The following is a 19,340-nucleotide window of genomic DNA, read 5'->3' as shown; positions in this document are numbered from 1 at the left end:
AAAGTTTATTTTTGAAAAAAAAAAAAAAAAAAAAATACATGGCCTATAATTTCAGGCAAGGACAGACTGCATTGCTCTAAAGTCCCACAGTGTGTTTACCTCAAACAGACTCAGCATGCCCTTTCCTCTGGTGGCCTATAATGGCATTTTCATCTACTCCTGGTCTCGGTAAGAAGGCCCTTCTAACCAGGGAATGCCTGAGGTGCCTGAGCCCTGAGAACTCAGGTGAGGATGTATTGAGCCTTTCATCCTTCCTGTTTCTTTGCTGATTCATGTTGTCTCAAGTCCCAGGTACTTCCCAAATATAGTTCCACAGCTGCCTGGCACACTGAACACGAGGGTCTGCGTCTGTATCCCAACCTCTGTGTCTACTGTTCCCTTGTCAGGAAATCTGTGCCCAACAGCTCAACGATTTTACTGACAGGCTGCCTGTTTCTCATGTTTTTAATATTATTGCTGCAGTGAAATAAAATGCATTTTTTAAAAGCTAGAAAGAGTTAAGGTTCTTCCCTAAAACACTAGGGTACTTGATATGCTACATTTATTTTCAAGGACACAGGATTCTTAATATCCATCCTTTCATTGATTCATTCAACAAAAATTTATTGAGTGCCTACTCTGTGGGAAGCACTGTCCTTGACATTGGGGGAGAACAATGAATAAGACAGATAAATTCTCTTCCTCCATGGCAGTAACATTCCAGTGGGAGAAATCAGAAAAACATACAAACAAATAAAGAAGCAAGAACAAATAAAGATGACAAGATAGTGATGAGTGTGCTGCAGAAAATGCAACAGTGAGGTGATGGAGACGAGGGGCTGGGGTGAGGGGTTATTTTAAATGGAGTAACCAGAGAGGTTCTACTTGAGGAGGTAATATTTAGGCTCAGTGAGGCTCAACTTTTAAGAGTATGTTCCTGTGAAATCTCAGTTTGTAGCCTTTACCCATGAAATACCAAAAATATGAAGGAAGCTCATAAAATATCTTCTTGTTTGTCCGCATTTATGTGGCTTACATTCTACCAAAAACTGAGCTTCATGGCAGAGAGCCACATGTCTTTCTAATCGGGTACAAGGAGTCTTATTAGAGAAATATTTATTACATGAAACTGGGTAAAATATACTCCAGATGGTATCTGGGCATTTGCATGGAGCTTCATGTCAAATTAATAATCATTAATTAAGGTTTAGATTACTCAGAATAAGCTGGCTTGAGCAAAGATAAATAAGTGGTCAGGCCAGTGCTAACCTCCTGTGAAACTTCCAAGTAGATGAAGTTTGGTCTGTTCTAGTCTCCTTCTAGAATTCTCTTTTTATCATATTTACCATCCATGTACCCAGAGTCTTCAAACTTTACAGTTTAGCAATTCAGGACTTAACCAAGTAATTGAAAGGATCTGCCCTTAAAAGAGTTTGAGGAACCCTCCTTTTAACCTAAAAGCAATTTCACCAGATGATCTGTTTTAAATTGAGTAAACCATCCATCACAAAATTCTTGAGACCAATTTAAGAATTCAACAAAATTTCCTGTGCCTAATAACACCCTTGCTCAGCTGCAGAGGAAAGTTAAGAAGATAATATGTGAAATAGAGCGATTCTGAAATCTTTGAATTTTCTCATTTGTGTTATGGTATAATACAATGAAAGAATTGCTTTTGACCCTGTCAAGTGGAACCTCAAGGACAAAGATTTTATCGTTTCTTTTCCTGGAAAATTGATGTAAAGATTCAATTTACTTTGGAGTGTCCAAGTGCTTCAGCAACTAAGGAAAAAAAGATTGATTTTTTTCCATATAGATGTTATGTAATTAAGTTCTAATTTGATAAAAGAACTGATCAAAATGTGGTGACCATTCTGAAATGTTCCTCAGTGCCAAAAAGTTACTTGTAATGCTTTTAGAAAGAAAAACGCTCAAGTATATTTCCTTTATGTAAGGCAGGTGTTGTGCTTCCACACTAATGTTCCCACCCTTATTCTGGAAAAGGAATTCTAAATCCAGTGTTTATCTACTCCTCTTCTGTTTCTATGTATTTTGAGCTTGCCACATACAGCCTGCATCCTAGTTTTGGGGTGAAGATCTATGTGGCAAATGCTATTGGTGCCCCTTCCAGATCCCTTTAAATATCACTGTTTCTGAAAAGGCCAAGGGCTTCCTGTTGCAAGCACCTGTGACTGCTAAGGGCATGCCGGGACTGAACATGGTGCTGGATGGAAATGCTACGGAATTAAGTCCCCAGCAGTAGCCTTTGGCCAATGATAGAAAGGCAATGGTTGAAAAATACCCCATTTTCTTTTCCCCTTGGGGGTACAACTCAGAGGCGCACCTTATGTCATCGTCTACAGACCCTGAGTGAGAGAGTCCTGGTCGCCTACTGCTGTGATGTGTTCATCAATGTATCTTCTGATGGCTTTCCTTCCCTGCCTTGTTTTCCATCTCTGCTGCTTTACCAGAGCTGCTTGGGATAACCCCCTAAATAAACTACTTGCATTCAAATCCTTGCCTCAGAGTCTCTCACGAATTACAACCTAAATAATCTACAACAGAAATATGTCAAGCGACTATTAATGCTAAAGGATATGTCTAAAACAAGACCTTTTTTTTTTTTTGCATTTCTTAAAATACTTAATGCAGTGCTTTGTACGTAAAATATGGCATTGATAATGATGAAGAAAACATCTACCATCAACTGAACACATCTATGTTGCACACTTTGCCAAACCTTATAATATCCTATTGGCTTTCTCAACAGCCTTGTGGATACTACTGAAGGCACAGACTTTATCTGGTTTACTGTTGAGCCTCCGCTGCTAGAATAGTACCTAAAACATATCAGGCATCCATTAAATACCTGTTGCATAAATCCAATTTTACAGATGATGTAACAGTGACTTAGGAAGGTTAAGTAACTTGCTGATGGTTCTGCAGCTGTAAACTGCAGAGCTGTTGCCAGAGTTCAAGCTCTTAAGCCCACACTCTCCTAGAGGATGGCCTAGATGAGGAAGAGGACTAGGAAGTCCACTTAATAAATATTTATTTGCTCTGGCCTTGCAGAGAGATAAAGTTATTTTCAGGGTTGCTAACCTAGCTGTTGTAACACACACATAAAATCTGCATCCCTTGCATCTTCACTTCCTGATTATAGTAGTCATAATCCTTCCGGCTACCTGTAGCCTTTCCTACTCTTTCTCCTGGCATCTTCTGAATAAGCAAATCCATGTGTCTGCCCTTGTGTATCACTAACATTTAATCTGATGATTAACATGTGTCGTGATCTCTGGCGAATGTCCTTCTTGTCTAATAGCATTTCTCAGGTTGGAAGTTAGAAAGGCAGAGTAACTAGCCTGCCTGTGCTAGGTGAATATGTAAATACTTTTCTTTTATTGTCATCATCATCATCATCATTATCATTAAAATACTAATATGGAGATAAGTTACAGGTACAAGTGGTAGTAGTGGCAATATTTATCTTCTGCCTCAAAATAAATTGGGAACATTTAGTATATCAAGAATATTTTTTTTCCATTACTAATACACATATTTGAGCTATCTATACCTGACTTAATAGGTTAATGATGTTGCTAGCCCATCGACTGGAGACTTGATTTTTGCTGGACTACTGACTTGAATTTCGTTTAAAAACAAAGCACAATAAAATCACAAGTTAAACATGTAAAGAAAACAAAACAATAAATGTTGTATCTACAAACAGGTGAATGAGCAATTAAAAAATAAGCTAAAGTGATCTATAGAACAGGTCTTCGTGATTAAAATAATGCCCCTAAAGTCCTATGACTTTTAATAAAAACACTCCATAGAAAAATAAATGCTAAATCAATTTCTCTTCAAATATTTAAAATGTTAAAGGTTAATCTATTTGGGCAAACTAGCCATGACAGACTGACATGCTGTAAATAATAAACGACCTTTAATAATAAGAACTGTAACTACATTACATAATAGCAATATTTAAATAATGGCTCAGAGCCACACTGCATGCTGTAGGCAATTAGCTACATGAGGGGGGAAAAATGCAATGGTGACTCCTACTACAGACTTCTGTTACCCAGGATTTTGTAGAGGAGCAAGTGAGTATTTAAGACTCTTTGGAAAGCTTTAAAGTCTGGTTCTTGAGCATCCCATCTGTCCAATAGCTAAGAACAATCACTTCCTTTTATATAAAAGATTATGAACCAAATGTGAAAACCAAAACATACAAAGAAGAATTTCTTCAGTTAATAAGCTCTCATAAGACTCTAAGTGTAAACACACAATGATTCTCTAGTAAATAAAACCGGATATAAAAGAGCTTTTTATCTACCACAGGTTGTATTTTTCACAAACATAGTAATTTTCTTCTGAAGAAAAGATTCTTCAGCTTCAGACAAGTATGTTTTATAGGGGGGGAAACCCTCAATTAAAAAAATTATAATAAATTGACACCCAACAGAAGCAACCTCTTCTCTTGACACTTGCTGACTGGAATTCTACATGCCTTCCAAGAAGTTAAGGAGCAAGAATGAAAGAGGTGGTGCACTGCTTTTTGTTTTTTTTTGTTTTTTGTTTTTTTTCTTTTCATTTTGTGTTAGCAATTACTCTTTCAAATTCGCCTGTTCTTATAAACTGACCTCATCTGACATTTAGATATCAAATATCCGAATATTTTAGCGGCGGCAAATGATATTATAGAATGACTAATTTCTTACCGTTCATCTACAGAGCCTTTAAAAATATTGAGGTTACCTTGGGAGAAGAAATTCTGGGATAGTTCCTCTCAACCATGACAAAGGAAATTCTAAATAATAATTAATATGAGAAAATATGACTGCTCTTCCAGCCCTGGTGTAGGAAACGCGGGTATATCTTAAAGTCTGGTAAAGAGAAGCAGCGTGTAGAAACACATAAAGAGAATATAGGGCTCCTATGGGGCCTGCTCAAGCTCTAAGGAAAGCTTTTCACTAAGATTAAAGAGGTAGTGGGAGAAAAAAAGCCTTTGACTAGCTTTGCAGGAAAATACATATACAGTAGCAATCCATCACATCCTTAGTCCTGAAACATTTATTCTTTTAAACCTTTATTTACTTAAGAGAGTTTGGCTCTAGGATTTGTTCTAAGAGACAAAAAGCTACTTTGATTTTTAAAAAAAGTCAGCAAAGATGAACTAACAAAATACTCGCTAGTTATTCCTTTTGAAGAAAGCTGTATCGCATCCAAAAATAAAATCACATTTTTAATTTTACGTACAGACCCTCAACAATTACTCCTACCTCTAAGTGATCTTACATGCTCCGACTTCAGGAAAGCATGTATGTAGTTTGCACATTTTGTTCACTGATCAACAGCTTCAAAATTTAATTTTATGGGAAGGATGGTGTCTGAAGAGAAAGAGGTAGTGGTTTTAACAGGATTAATATCTAACATTATCATTACTATGAGAGCAAGAAGGCATGTATCCCTAATCTTCCGAGTAAAGTTCTTTCATCTGCTATTTAGCTGTAGGCCTGCCTCTGATTATGCAATCATCACTGTAAGTGCATGCAAACGTGCTTTTAAAACAGAAGTTATGTATTTCCTAATTACCTCTCTGGAAGAAGAAATCTCTTGCTAAAGCAGATTTTTTTCCCCCCAAATGCACACTGACAACAGAAAAAAGAAAACAATCTCCTTGTGCAGGAGTGAATAATCTAAGGCTCTCCATCTCGTGCACTGCCATTTTACCATTTACCTTTCTTTACATAGTTCAGTAGAGGGGAAATAACACAAGGCAATGAAAGGTGAAATCTCTCTCCACCTCAAAGGAACTTGCCATATTGGTAGTGAAAAGAAACTCACTGTCAATATTGAAAACTGTGAAGACTAAACAGACAATAGGGAAAGTCTTCAGAAAAGAATTCATTTTTAAATGGCTTGTCTTTTATTTCCTTTGGGGTAGGGAGGAGGATATGAACTCAAGTGCTTTTGAAAGCCTAAATCTAATTATTCCGTGGTTTCCGATTTTTCCTGATGCTTCTTTTCCTACTCTAGTCTCATTACTTAAAATGAGCCACATTTGTTTGGCATTATTAAATCTGATAAATTAACCTAAATGCTGTAAAATTACTTTTGCTACTACTTAGTGGAGAAACATATTAAATTATTTTGAAAACAACATTTAACTATGATGGGGATGTGCGTGCTAGTAAAAATAAAAATATTTTGCATACACATATATATACCTTTTTATTTTTAGAGCTTCTAAACACTTCAGATTTTCTTGGATTTTACTCTCAATCTGAAATGTTGATTTATTAAAAATATGAACATGGCATTAAAAGCAAAAATAGGAGTTGGAATCAGATACCTATGAAACACAATGGCTCCAAGGAACATTTGCTGATACAATTATAGGACCCCCTCATGCTCACAGATTTCTGTGGGAGGAATCAAAGAGAGAAAGGCTCTCTCCATCTCCTCCCCCATCTGCGTATGCAAAGGCAAGATGCTTTTGTGATGACCTCCCCAAAGAGGACAAAGCACAGGGTGGAGAAGGGATGGGAGGGAGCTAGCAGCTGAGACATCTTTAGTCCCTACTCCCTGATATTTCTATACCTATAAAGTCTGGATTCACATATATTCCTCCTGAAAACAATACTCTAAAAACATTATGTAAATTCCAGAAGAAAATTCAATCCTTCAGCAAAGTCCATTTATTCTGCTTCCAAAATATACTTTGAATCCTTTCACTTTTGTCCACCTGCACGCTGACCATCGCTCTCCTTGGACCACAGCATCAGCCCCCTAACTGGTCATCTTTCCACCTCCTCCAATTTAGTCTCTTACACAGTAGCCAAAGAAATGTTTTGAACGCTGGTCTTGATCATGCACTGCTTTGCAGGATACTCTTCGATGGCTTCCCGTTGCTTTTAGAGTAAAAGCCAAGTGCACTGCCACTACCTGTCCAGCACAGCTCCACCTGCGGATCTGACTTCCTCTGCGCGATCTCTGGGCCGGCCGGGGTGTGTCGGATTTCTACCAGGTTCTTTGACCCCTCCCCCCCAGATTCTCTCCCTCTGCAGGGCCTTTGTGGCAGTTTCTCCCTCAGTTTGTTGATCCAACTCCTGTCCCTGTCTCTTTCCCATCTTTCAGTGGGGGAGGGGGGGTTATTACCTTCTGAGAGGGGCCTTCTCTGATAATTCTGTGTCCAACTGGACCCCCAACCTGTTCTTTTGTGTCACAGAGTCCTAGGAATTCCCTTAGGAGCTAGTTTGTTCCTTGGTTTGTCCATGTTAGGGAGCACCCTCCAACCAGTACAGGACCCCCGAGGGCTGGGTGCGATTATGATGTGTGCTTACGGGAGGCTGCAGCCCAGGGCCTATGACAGTCCCCGGCGTTGTCACTCATTAAGAACTTGTTACATGAATAAACACAAGAGAAAAGCGTGAGGTGCATAGGAAATCTGGCGACATCCTAGTGCCTTATATTTCACTTCGTTGTGTTACCTGTTCATATATAATCATGACCTACAGGTCGCACTGTTACTGCATGCTTATCTATACAAGGTGACTGATTCTGGAAATTAGTACCTTACTAATAAATACTGGAAAGTTATATTCTTTTTTTTTTTTAAAGAAAAGCTTTTTTTTTTTTTTTTTAAATACCAGTTTGCCAATTTTTTTCTACCTTGACATTTCCTATTGATTTTTAAGCATATTTTGGAATTTAGCTCTGTTTATCACTTTTTAATGCTGGGTAAAAAGTAAATAAGGACATTTTTCCTTGGGGCTATATATATATATACAGCTTCTGTGGCTAGTCTTTGTGAATTATCACTTGTGGTTGAGCTGAGCAGCTGGTTGGCTGGAGCAGAACATGAAATCTAATGATGGATACTTCCTAGACTCCCACTTGCACATCTAAACCAATCAAGTAGTAGGGTTAGCCTCAACTAGAGCCATTTGATATTGCTTTTGCTATGACTTGTGTAAGAAGCCAAGACCTCTTTCGCATTTTTGAGAATTCGTGTTAAAGAGAATTTTTTTTAATTGAGTGATTTAAACAGGCACCTTTCTATTCTATTGAATGGCAGATTTGTTCTCACTCCTTGCAAACATGACTTCATTATGACATTTCTAGTTTAAAACAGCGTCTCTAGAACAAGGTGTTTAATTAATTTCTGTTAACATATAAAGGCATCTAAGGCATGGAATTCTAGATAAATATCTATCCCTGTGCTTACTCCATATTATAGGTCACATGTTCTCATTTTACATTTATTAGAAACATAAATTTAAATCAAGTATTTATCAATGCCAATTCTACTAGAATAATTATCACTTAGCGTTACACTAATTTCTCTTTGTGTCTATCTTCTTGACATACAGGTGCCTCTTAAACTAATGAGAATCACTGAATAATTTACTTAAAAGTATACCTGTCTGAGCCCTATCTGCAGATTATGAATCAGTAGGTCTGGGGAGAGGTCCAGGAATGTGCATTTTTAACAAATTCTCCAGGTGATGTGGATGCTGATGGAAAAAGGTACCCATAGCGAAAGCCACTGGTTTAGTCTTTCTTACTTTGCAGAAGGATTTTTATCTAGCATTTTTAAATGTCTCCTTTAACACTTTGCGTAATTACCTGGCATCTCGTAGGCATCAATACATTTTCACTGAATGAACTGTTCATGAGAATAGAAAGTTTATTATATGACTTTATGAAACATCTAATGGAATATTCTCACTGGTATAATATGTCTTTTGAATAGTAATATTAGCTAATACTAGTTTTTTTTCCAAAAAAGAACTACATTTAAGGAATACATTTATGTTTAAAACTTTCTATGAATACAATGAAATCGGATATTTTAATGACCTCTATGTGGCTAGCAGCAGGTGGAATTACTGTGAAGAATAGGAAAGCACTTTTTACTAGTTGATCTATTTTATGCAATTCCATTAAGTGGCTTGAAATAAAGTGCTGACTGTTGTCTACTGAACTCTCAACCCCAAATATATTTAATAAAACAAATTTGATTTGTTTTAAAAGCATTATCGTATCTCAAATCATTGAATTAAGACAGTCTTTTTTCTCTTTTAGCATATGGCAAAAAGATTTTTAAGAATCAAAGACAATCCTAAAATATTCGAATTGAACATGATTTATTTCAAAATAAGACAGTCTTTTTTCTTCTTTAGCATATGGTGAAAAGATTTTTAAGAATCAAAGACAATCTTAAAATATTCAAATTGAACATGATTTATTTCAAAATAAGAGATATCTGTTAAAATAAGTTTAAAGAGAAACTGGAAAGAACAGCAGGGGTGGGGGGAGGAACCCTATAAACTATCTCTAAAACAGTGTTTAGAATCCAAATTACTCTAAGCCTGAAAAATCTATCACCACCAAAAGTAAGAAGCCTGTGAAGGAATATGTAGGAAGTCTCGTTCCACGTTGATTATGGATATACACAGGAATTCTAGGAATCGAGTACAAGATTATGGCTATTATGAGAGCAAAAGCGGAGACAGAAATGGTATGAAGAGGGATAACTGAATAGTATCAGAAGACAGAAAGGGGCAGAAGTAAGGGAAGTACAGGATTTTGAATCAGAATATGCAAGTCTGAGGTCCAGAAACATGACCTTGTTCAGGTCACTTTAAAAGAAATCTCAGTTTTCTTACTTGAGGTGGAGAGTGGTAGGGAACTTAAAATTCTATTAGTCATTTTTTGATTGTCATCCAGTACATTAAGGAGAATTCTACATAAGTTAAATGCATCTTTTTCTTAATTTCAAAATAGTCAATATGACAAAATAAGCAGACATGATATTGTGATATTTAAAAAAATACTTATCAAGTATTTACGTCAAAGTTCTCAAAAATTCAGCTAAACCTTCAACATTTTTAGAAGCAGGATAACTTCATCAAAGGTGTTTTTTCTTTTTTGAAACTAAGTACATAATTCCCAATGTTATAGATTGTTTTTTTTTAACTCTTTCCTGTTTTGTTTTCTTAATTTCATTTTTTTCTCATTCTTTCACTCTGCACTCTATTTGCAGTGACTCTGGTTACCGATCGGGGATTTCCAGTCATCTCTATGAGCACACATTCCAGACTGGACCGATGGCAGGAGTCTCAAAAGCTGGAATCTCTGACTATGTATTGTATTTCCTATAAAAGTATAGGAATGTATCCTGAACTACTGCCCTACTTACACACATTTTATCACGTATTTTAATGTACTTTGTAAAGTACATAAAGTCATGTTAAAAAGGCAGGTGCCAAATGTCACCCTAAAACTCAGTACTCTCATGATTTAAAATAAAATGTGTTCTGAAAATGGGGACTTCAGGTCAGGTGGCCTGTGAAACGAGCTGTTATAAAGAGGTTATTCTTATCGGTGTCATCTGTCTACAATAAAGAATGATCAGTAAGAAGATGTCTTTTGATTTGTTGTACTTTCTACACACGAGGTGCTGTTTAAATAAAAAGTAGTATCTTTATATATTACTTAAATGTCTGTTTCGTTACAGAAGCTGCAAAGCATGCCCGGATTTGACTCTTTGGTTGTTATGTGTGAATAACTAGCTACCTTAAAAAATCAAGGACACTTAGGAATTGATTTATAAGTAATTGTTGCTCTTTTTGCTGTGGCAGGGGACTACAGAAAAGGTATACAAATATTACTGACTTGCCTTAGCTTTTCCGTAAAAAGCAAACAAAACAACGCTCTTGATTTTCTCAAAACAACTTTAAAATAAAAGGCATGTGTGCACACACACACACAGACTCCTCCCAAAAGTGTTGTCAGTGGTAACAGAACACTTTCCACTGTGATTGTTATGAATCTTCTAAGAAAGAAGGTAAATGTGCTTTCAAGGCTTACCATAAAAATATTTTATACTCTACTGCTTTAGAAGTAATGATGAAACAAAAGCTTTATAAAATAGAATTACATCTTTGTTTCTTAGACATTTTTGCACAATGTAAGCCTGTTAGCTGGCATATAGGACCACTTTCCATTTTACTAAGCCAAAAAGGAATGTTAGGTAACACGTCTGAATAGAATGGCCAGCACCAGTTTGTCCAACAGGTTCACAAGATCTCATTCTACAGATCAGTCTGAGCAGGGAAAGAGAAGCAAAGCAGAAGCTGAGCTTGTATCACCATAGCAACCTGAGAGGGTGGGGAAAGGCAGGGAACCACATGCCACCTGCTAATCAATTAGGAGAGCTATTTTCAAGCTCAAGAAATCCTGGAGAATCTGAGTAGGGCTGTAGATATTGCTATAGATAAGAGTCAAGTAACACAGAGAAACTTAATTGGGAATACTCTTTACCACTTACAACACTGTCATATTGTTAACACCTGTATATTAATAATACTATATTTCATACCAGCCACTTTGCCATATATCATCTGTTCCAAAGAAATCTTATTCCTTTATGTTATTACTATTACTATGATAGCCATTTAAAAAATTGCGTTGATAATTTCCTTTAAGTTTGCATTAAATTGCACTGTTGGATGAGTTTAAAATTGAACTTGATTTTTTTTCCCAAGAGAGACATGGGGGTAGGGGAGAAGGAGAGGGAGAGAGAGAATCTTAAGCAGGCCCTACATCCAGTGTGGAGCCCAATGCAGGGCTCGAGGTCATGACGCAGAGATCATGACCTGAGTGGAGATCGAGTCTGACGCTTAACCAACTGAGCCACTCAGGCGCCCTGGCCTTGATTTTTCAAATGCAATCTCTCACTAGGCATCATGTAGCTTTAATGTTTATGTAACTGTCTATTTTATACTCCTAAATCTGTTCAAATTCTTAATAGCTTAAGAAGTTAAAGTATAAATTCTTCCTAAGATTTGTTTTGTGTGGCAAGATTTTTCAACATTGTGTTGAGTGGGGTCAAAGAAGCTTGTAAGTCACTTAATTTACTATTTATTTTTTCTAAAATTATTCTCACAGCCTGAGAATCCTCTTAAGTTTGCTACTTTTCTTTTACCTCCTGGCTAACTATTCCTCCTCCCCTTGTGCCATCTTCTACCTTGGCAGATCTAACAAGCATTCTTTTGTCCTACTTTTCTTCAGTTGAAAACTATTGATGACTCTACATTAGAAGGATGACTGATGTGTTACACAAAGGCCCCTATGTAGGTGAAGTCTGGAGATGTGCTAAGCAGCCCATTATTTTTACAGTACAGTGATCTGCTTGTGGAATTTTCAGAAAACATTTCCAAGGGACAAGACATCAGAGCTTACATTCCTGTTTCATATTGACTTTTGACCTAACATTGGACCAGTAAATCCCATGTGTAAATATGAGGCTGGGCAGCAAGACCACTTTCCTAAATATTTACAATGGTCAACTCTCCAGGTTATAAATTACAATAGGAAAAAGATGATCGGCTTTATCCACCATGAACTTGTCTTTAACACTTATTTTTGTATTATATTAAGCAGGCTAGCAAGAGTTTAACTAGCAGTATAAAGAAACTCAAAGAGGAACAAAGACTAGATTAAACAATTCATCACTGAAAATAACCATGGATTAAAAAAATGGCTGGGAAAAAAAAAACACAATGGCCAATGTTAGCATAGGAAAATGTTTCCTAAATTAAGAAAAAAAAAAAAGGTAAAACTTGGGTAACAAGTCTTATTATTAAGCAAAAATTCTATATTCTCATTTATAAACACAAAAGGGTGTGAATTAACTTAGTGATAAAAACATTAAACGACGTACGTGAAACATCCAATAATCATCGGAACGTAAATAGGCTGATATGCTCAGTCACCAATCGGTGAAGCAGGGATGCAAATCAGCTCCGTCTTATTCAATCTATTGTGTGCAGTGATTCTCTGAGAGTGGAATAAAGGGCTCAGAAGCCTGTGTTAGACTGTGATTTTTGTCTTCTGGGAAACACCACTTAATAGCTCTGAATATCATTAAAAGCCTTTGAGATAGTCATTCAAGGGCTGCTGCTGTAGGCTGACGTGGGAGCTTTCAAAATGCACACACAGAAAGACAGCTCATGGTTATAGATCTTTCTACAGAAAAAGTTCAGTGGCCAAAGCATGGAAAAGCTGACTCTGACCTCCAGTAGCACTTTTTGTCTGTCCCTCCTCATCATGAGATAGAAGTCTATGATAAAAGTTTATCATCGCACAATAATATTCTAAGCTCCTTGAAGGTAGAAACGTGCCCATGTTTCTTTCCGCCTTGTGGCACCTTGTAAACGTCTAGGTGAGTGGCAGGTGTGTTAATAAATAGGTGCTGAATTGAATTCCAGCACGGGATCACGCACTTGTCCCCATCAGCAGAACCCCACACACAGCTCACTGCCAGTATTGAGATTACAGGGGTCACTGGCAGCACTCTGCCTAATAGTGTGCTGACTGACAGAGTAGAAAATCAAATCAAGAAGGCCAGCATGACCTTTGTGTCAGGCAGGCAGGGTGCGCACTCACTGTAGCAACAAGGTCAAGATCAAAGTGACGAATGTCCAACCTTCTAGTACATGGCTAGAGACCTGAACTGACCACATCGGATTACCTGCGCAATTTCATCAGCATCACCTGTGAGTAATACTTGAGCTACTAGTGAGCAACGAGAGAGAAGCACAGATAACACATTCCCAGACTGCAGCAAATTTACCAGCTTCAAGAAGTGCACTTGACAACAGCCTTCTTGTGGATTATGCAAGCCTGCCGATTAGACATGAAAACAACTGCTTTGTGGCGACCCGAAATGGGATTAACATAAGCTGGATGAGTGTTAGAGATTCTTTAAAGTACCCAGTGAAGTACCATTCAAAATGATACAGCCACGCCATTAAAAAAAAAAAAAAATCCTGGGAAAAGAGAGATGAGATGAATCAGGTTATCAGTAATTAAGAAATGGGACAACTCACACTGAGAAAAAACTGTGGGAAAACATGATCCTGGGCATCAAAGTCACCAGCTTCCATGAATCTAGGGTGAAAAGGGTTATTAGTTACTTGTCTGTCTTTTAGCCACATCAGTTGTCACAAACGGTAGTCAGAACTAGTAGCATTATCTTTAAACACTAAGGAGAAAAATACGTGCGCTGTATGTAAATATATATCTAAATGATTTTTATATTTAAAAAGAACTTCACTTTTAGCTATTGAAAAGCTCCTTTAATTCTAAGAGAGATAGTAGGTGACTAAGGCACTGCAATTTACATCTGCTCAGTGGTGATATATTAGTCTAATCTCCAGAGGGCTTCCAACTTGATTTTCTCCATATGTTACCCATATGTTATATTACCATAAACATGTCTTCTGGAAAACAGCCATATGCTTCACTTTTATACCTGAATAATAGTGGCCCTTCTTTATCCTTTGGTTGTTATCTCTTTTGTGGATTTTGAAATACTTACAGGAATTAAATACGAAAAGAATTATTTTAAAATCAGTTGAAAGTAATCCCTATTATTCACAATTCCACATTTCGTGGACCCACAAACTTCTTTCTACAATACTATATACTATAAAATTTTCAAGCTCGAGTATCAAGGTAGTGCTGTTGTTTAAGCTTGGGTCAAACCCAATTTAGCATGAATTCTAATGTATCATGCCAACCAATGCTCCTAACTACACTCTGGAAGTAGAGGATTTTCTCCTACTGACAAATGAGTCATGGACAATCATCCTCAATCATCAGCATCAACCTCATGAGATCAACAACAGTTTATAGTTGCTGAGTACAGATGACATGCCAAGTATTGTGCTATGGGACATAACATGTCATTTTTATTTTATCTATAAGTAAAATGTAATAAAAAATGCAGGAATGATGTTTATATTTATAACTACATCATTTAAGGCTGAATGACTATAATTTTCAGTCATCACAATGGTGATTTTGCATATATCTGACTCTGACAATCCTGGTGCTTCTGGGGCATGCAACATGAGAAAAGAGTTAATGAATGATCTGATTCTTTGATTACTCTCTTTTTTCTCCTCCTTTCTTCTTCTAACCTTCTAACTACCAGAATCTCTAGACTCAGACCAGGGATCATCAGGAAGGGCTGTGATGATCTGATTTCAATAAATGCCTCTAGGCAGATGACTGTAGCCATAAAATATTAGTGTGTAAACAGTTTTTATTTCTGTTTTAGAGTCAGAAATTCATAGTCTCTGCCCTTGGTAGATACTCATTATTTCATGTCAGATTTTGGAGAAATTACCCTATTTCCAAGTATTTCCTATTTCCAATCATGTAAAATTATACAGAATAATTCTGTTCATGTACAATCTCAACTGCTTCACTCTCTTGCTATAGCAAGATTTAGAAATCCAGGATCCTTTGCCTGTCTTTCAAAGTATTCTAACAACTGATTCCATGCAGCTCTATCTACTCCTTTCTCCAAGCCAGCCAGGAAGGCCTTGGAAGAAGGGGCAGGAGGCTCAGCCAACTTACATCAGACGAATGCGAGCTTCATCAGCCATGTTTCATCTGTTTCCTCCTCTATCCCTATCACAGTTAATCCTTATAGTTAGTTACATTCAGATGGAAATCAATTAGGAGGCAATAAGAACAATACAAGTGAGCATTTAATGCTTGCTATGCACTAGGTACTATCCTAGCCACTTTATGGGTACAATCCTATTTAATTCCCACAAGCCTAAGTAGGAAATAGTGTGATTCCCACCTAAGGGATGATGAGATTGAGGTTCAGAAACATTAAATAACTTGCTCAAGGTGAGAAAGCTAGTATGTGGCAGAGCTATCATTTGAACCCAGCCTGTCTGACTCTGGAATCCATGCTGTTGCTCTGCATCAAGTGAATTTTTATAATAAATTTCATTCCTTCATATGTCAAGTCCTCATTATGTTTTAGTTACTATATGATAACATAAAGAACAGTAAGGTCTGGATCCAATCCTCAGGTAACTCCGTGTTTTGGAGGAGGGGGCCACAGAGATCAACAGTGGTGAGATAACTGAGTACCTGCAGGGGGATAAGGATACACAGTGCAAAGAGAAGCAACACCAGCCTGAGAGAACCAGGGAAGGTTTGCTAAGTTAGGGTGCTGATGCCTAAGGGGTATTGTAAAAAATGGAAAGACTTCAGTGGGCAAGGATAGGGTCCTCTGCTCCAAAATATTTGCTAACACATGGAAGTGGAGATAAGATCACCGGTTTGAGAAAAGGGACTATTACCATGGTAATCATTTCACAATACATGCAAGTGAAATCATTATGCTGTACACCTTATACGGTGCTGTGTGCCAATTACATCTCAAGAGAAGAAGAAAAAAGTGGAGTAGTTAGAGGGTACACACAACAGACTCGCATGAGCTTACCGACAAGCAGTGAAGCCATTCAAGGAAGGATCTTAAACCCTAAGGAGTGAGGCTGTTTTCTGTTCACAAAGGTTATAAAGTGGAGAGGCATACGGTTGGATTTGCATTTTAAAAGGCAGGGGTTCACAAATCTGGCTGCATATCAGAATCATCAGGGGATCTTTTAAAGAACTGCTGGAGCCCCAACTCCACTTCCAGAGAATCAAATTCAGTTGATCTGAGGGAGGACCTGGGCATCGGTATTTTAAAAAGCTCCCTAGGTGATTCAAACATGCAGTCCAGGCTGAGAACCAGTTTCTTGGCTTCTAGAGTCTAATCTATTAAAAAAAAATGTACTTGTATTAAACATTTGCCTCACAAAAGCAAAACATAACCACCAATCCAGAAGATTCCACCTCAGATAGAATTCTAAACAATGTCTTACACAAAATTATTGCTAAGTAAAGGGAAAATTAACAAACAAAAACACACTTTGGTCTGTAATTACAGGCCAAAGGTAAGGGTTTGCTGGGAACACATGTGCCAGAATGCCAAGGGGTCAAGTCACAGCATCAGATGATGAAACAGTGTGGAAAAGCCATGACTTTTAAAAAGAGAACAAGAAAATCAATCGCTCATCTTAAAAACCTTCCTTTCCTAAAATTCCATGATTCTCTACCAAATGTATCTTGGGTGAGAAGAGTTAAAAATCATCTTTATCTTTACAGATTGTACAGAATCGTGGCTAAACCCTGCCAAGGCAATTGCAGAACAGTCTCGGCTGAGTTACATAATGGGAGTATCTGCACTAGTGAAAGTTATCCCAGCTCTTGGGTAGAATGATAGATGTTCCACAGTCTCTTCGGATGTGAAGCCACCAGGGACCTGGCTGCAAGCATGCGTTTTTATAGACACCTCAGCTAATGTAAAAGCCCTAATGCAAACTTCAGTGCTTGGGAACATTAAATAGGTTTGGGATGCTTCCCCAGAGAGTTTTAGTTCCATTAGCACAAGACTTGGTGGCTGAGGATGTATATAATCCCGATCCCGTGTTAGAGATAGAGAAGGAGAAACTCTTCACTGTCTTCAACTTAGCACTCACATTTCAAAAGATAAGGAGAACCTTTCAGTGTCGACAGAACTAAGGAATTCAAGCAGAACCTAATTTAGCATCTTACCAACACCCCTTCCCCCCAAAGAGCTCAAGTGGCAAAATACAGCTTAACTATTGCAATTGTTAGAGGAGAGGCAGGGAAATTTTTAGGCCTCATTCTGCGGCCACCAAGAATGAAAGTGCTGTTACCAAACTACTGGCGGTTGGTGGTTCTGAGGGTTGGCTCTCAAATCACAAAAGGGTTGCGGCTCCACGTGCAAAACGTTTGCTGGCAACCCAAAGATGCCCTGATGGTCGCTGCCCATGGACGTCCATGGTACACAGATGTTCCCGTGCAGAGCTTCTAACTCTTGGCACAAGGCTAAAATAGCAGCACCAGCAAATCCTCTGAGCTCCCATAATTGGCCTTCACGTGCCTAACATTCCCTCACTAGGCCTTTCCCTAACACCAAGGTCCCTCAGGTCATATAAGGCAGGATCTAAAAAGAAAAACAAGACTGTTCTGTTGCAGAGTTCAGAGAAGAGGCGGAGGGGTTTCCAAGGACACTGAAGGCTTTCTAGAAGGTCCCATATCCATGTTTCCCTCACTACCAACCCTCTCTATTCCAGAACACCATCAGCACCACCAGTTCTGCCAAGTATATTTCCGTAACATTTGCTCAGCCATCCCTTTCTCTCTGTTCCGACTTTCACAACCCTAGTATGGAACTTCTTCATTTTTTTTTTTTTTTAAATCCAATCCAGTCCAATCATTCTAGTTGATCTTCTTGTCTCTATATTGTCTCCTCAATCTTCTCCTCAACCTATCCTCTATCCGGTGATCATTAAACTAAGACCAAGGGCCAACTCCTGCCTTCTGCCTGTTTCTGTATATGAAATTTAACCAGAACACAGCAGCACCCGTTCATTAATATATTCTCCATGGCTGCTTTCATGCTACAATGGAGAAAGAGACCATGTGGCCCACAAAACCTAAATTATTTGCAATCTGGCTCTTCATAGAAAAAAGTTCACTAACAGCACCACTGCCAGGATGATATCCACTACATATCTGATTGCTGTGCTAAGTTATTATGAATTGGCTTAAACTTTCCAGGATTAAACTTTCAAATGAACATAATGAAGATCTTATGCTCCTATTTATATTGAAGCTACTGTTAGTTCAAAATAGTTTGAGAATTTCTCCTAGATGTCTGCCTTCAGAATCTCTTTATATTCATGCAAGGAGAGCCATCTTAGCAATTTGCAGTTATATCTCATTTTAAGTTAAATAAAATATCATTCTCCAGCTTCATCACCAAGTTTATTCTAAATTAAGTCTGACCTTAAAAGGAAAAAATCTACCAGTGATGGTAGGTATTCAATAGTTTACAGCAGGCTTTCAATGTTTTATAAAAAAGAAATTTCAAAAATATTTTCAGTGATGGCAACCATCTTGAAATAAATACTTCTGTTAGGCTATTAACTTTGATGGGAACGTTCTGTGGTCCAGAATGCATTTTTTTGTTTAATAAAATGACATTGTGCAAAGGATAGAATACTCAATAAATGGTTAACCACATTTTCATAAAATTGGTTTCAGGTGGATAACAGACCTAAGTTATAAAAACAAACTAAAACTTTTAAGAGAAAATGATTTTTATAAACTTTGGATGGGGAAAGCTCCTAAAAGGTGAAATAGAAGAAACAAAACCCAATGATGATAAATTCATCTCCATTAGAATGAAAAACTTGTTTGTGAAGATACCAGAAACTAAGTAAAGTCAAACCATAGGTTTAAAGAAGGCATTTTGCAAAGCATACAACTGACAAAAGATTAACATCCAGATTGTCTAAGAGTGACTGCAAATCAATAAGATAAAAGCAATCTCCTAAACAGGGGGAAAAAAGAAGACATGACCAGGTAATCCAAAATAAGATTGGGCTTGAAGGTCCAATAAA

At 37.6% G+C, this 19,340-nt stretch overlaps 1 protein-coding gene across 2 annotated transcripts in view; it reads right to left on the bottom strand.

Moving 5' to 3' along the window:
* The window catches only part of FBXL17 (F-box and leucine rich repeat protein 17), a 495,621-nt gene that overhangs the window by 66,006 nt on the left and 410,275 nt on the right, over window positions 1-19,340 (bottom strand). Inside the window, exon 8 of one of the 2 annotated variants that reach the window (XR_005987299.1) lies at window positions 13,884-13,944. The exons of the other annotated variant lie outside the window; for it this stretch is intronic. The gene's annotated coding sequence lies outside the window, so the exon portion shown is untranslated. The remainder of the gene's footprint in view (window positions 1-13,883; window positions 13,945-19,340) is intronic. 2 annotated transcript variants of the gene reach the window in all.

This window comes from Vulpes lagopus, chromosome 4 (genome assembly GCF_018345385.1).
Source record: "Vulpes lagopus strain Blue_001 chromosome 4, ASM1834538v1, whole genome shotgun sequence".
In the NCBI taxonomy this organism is placed as follows: Eukaryota; Metazoa; Chordata; class Mammalia; order Carnivora; family Canidae; genus Vulpes; species Vulpes lagopus.
This window is presented reverse-complemented; position numbering and strand designations above follow the sequence as displayed.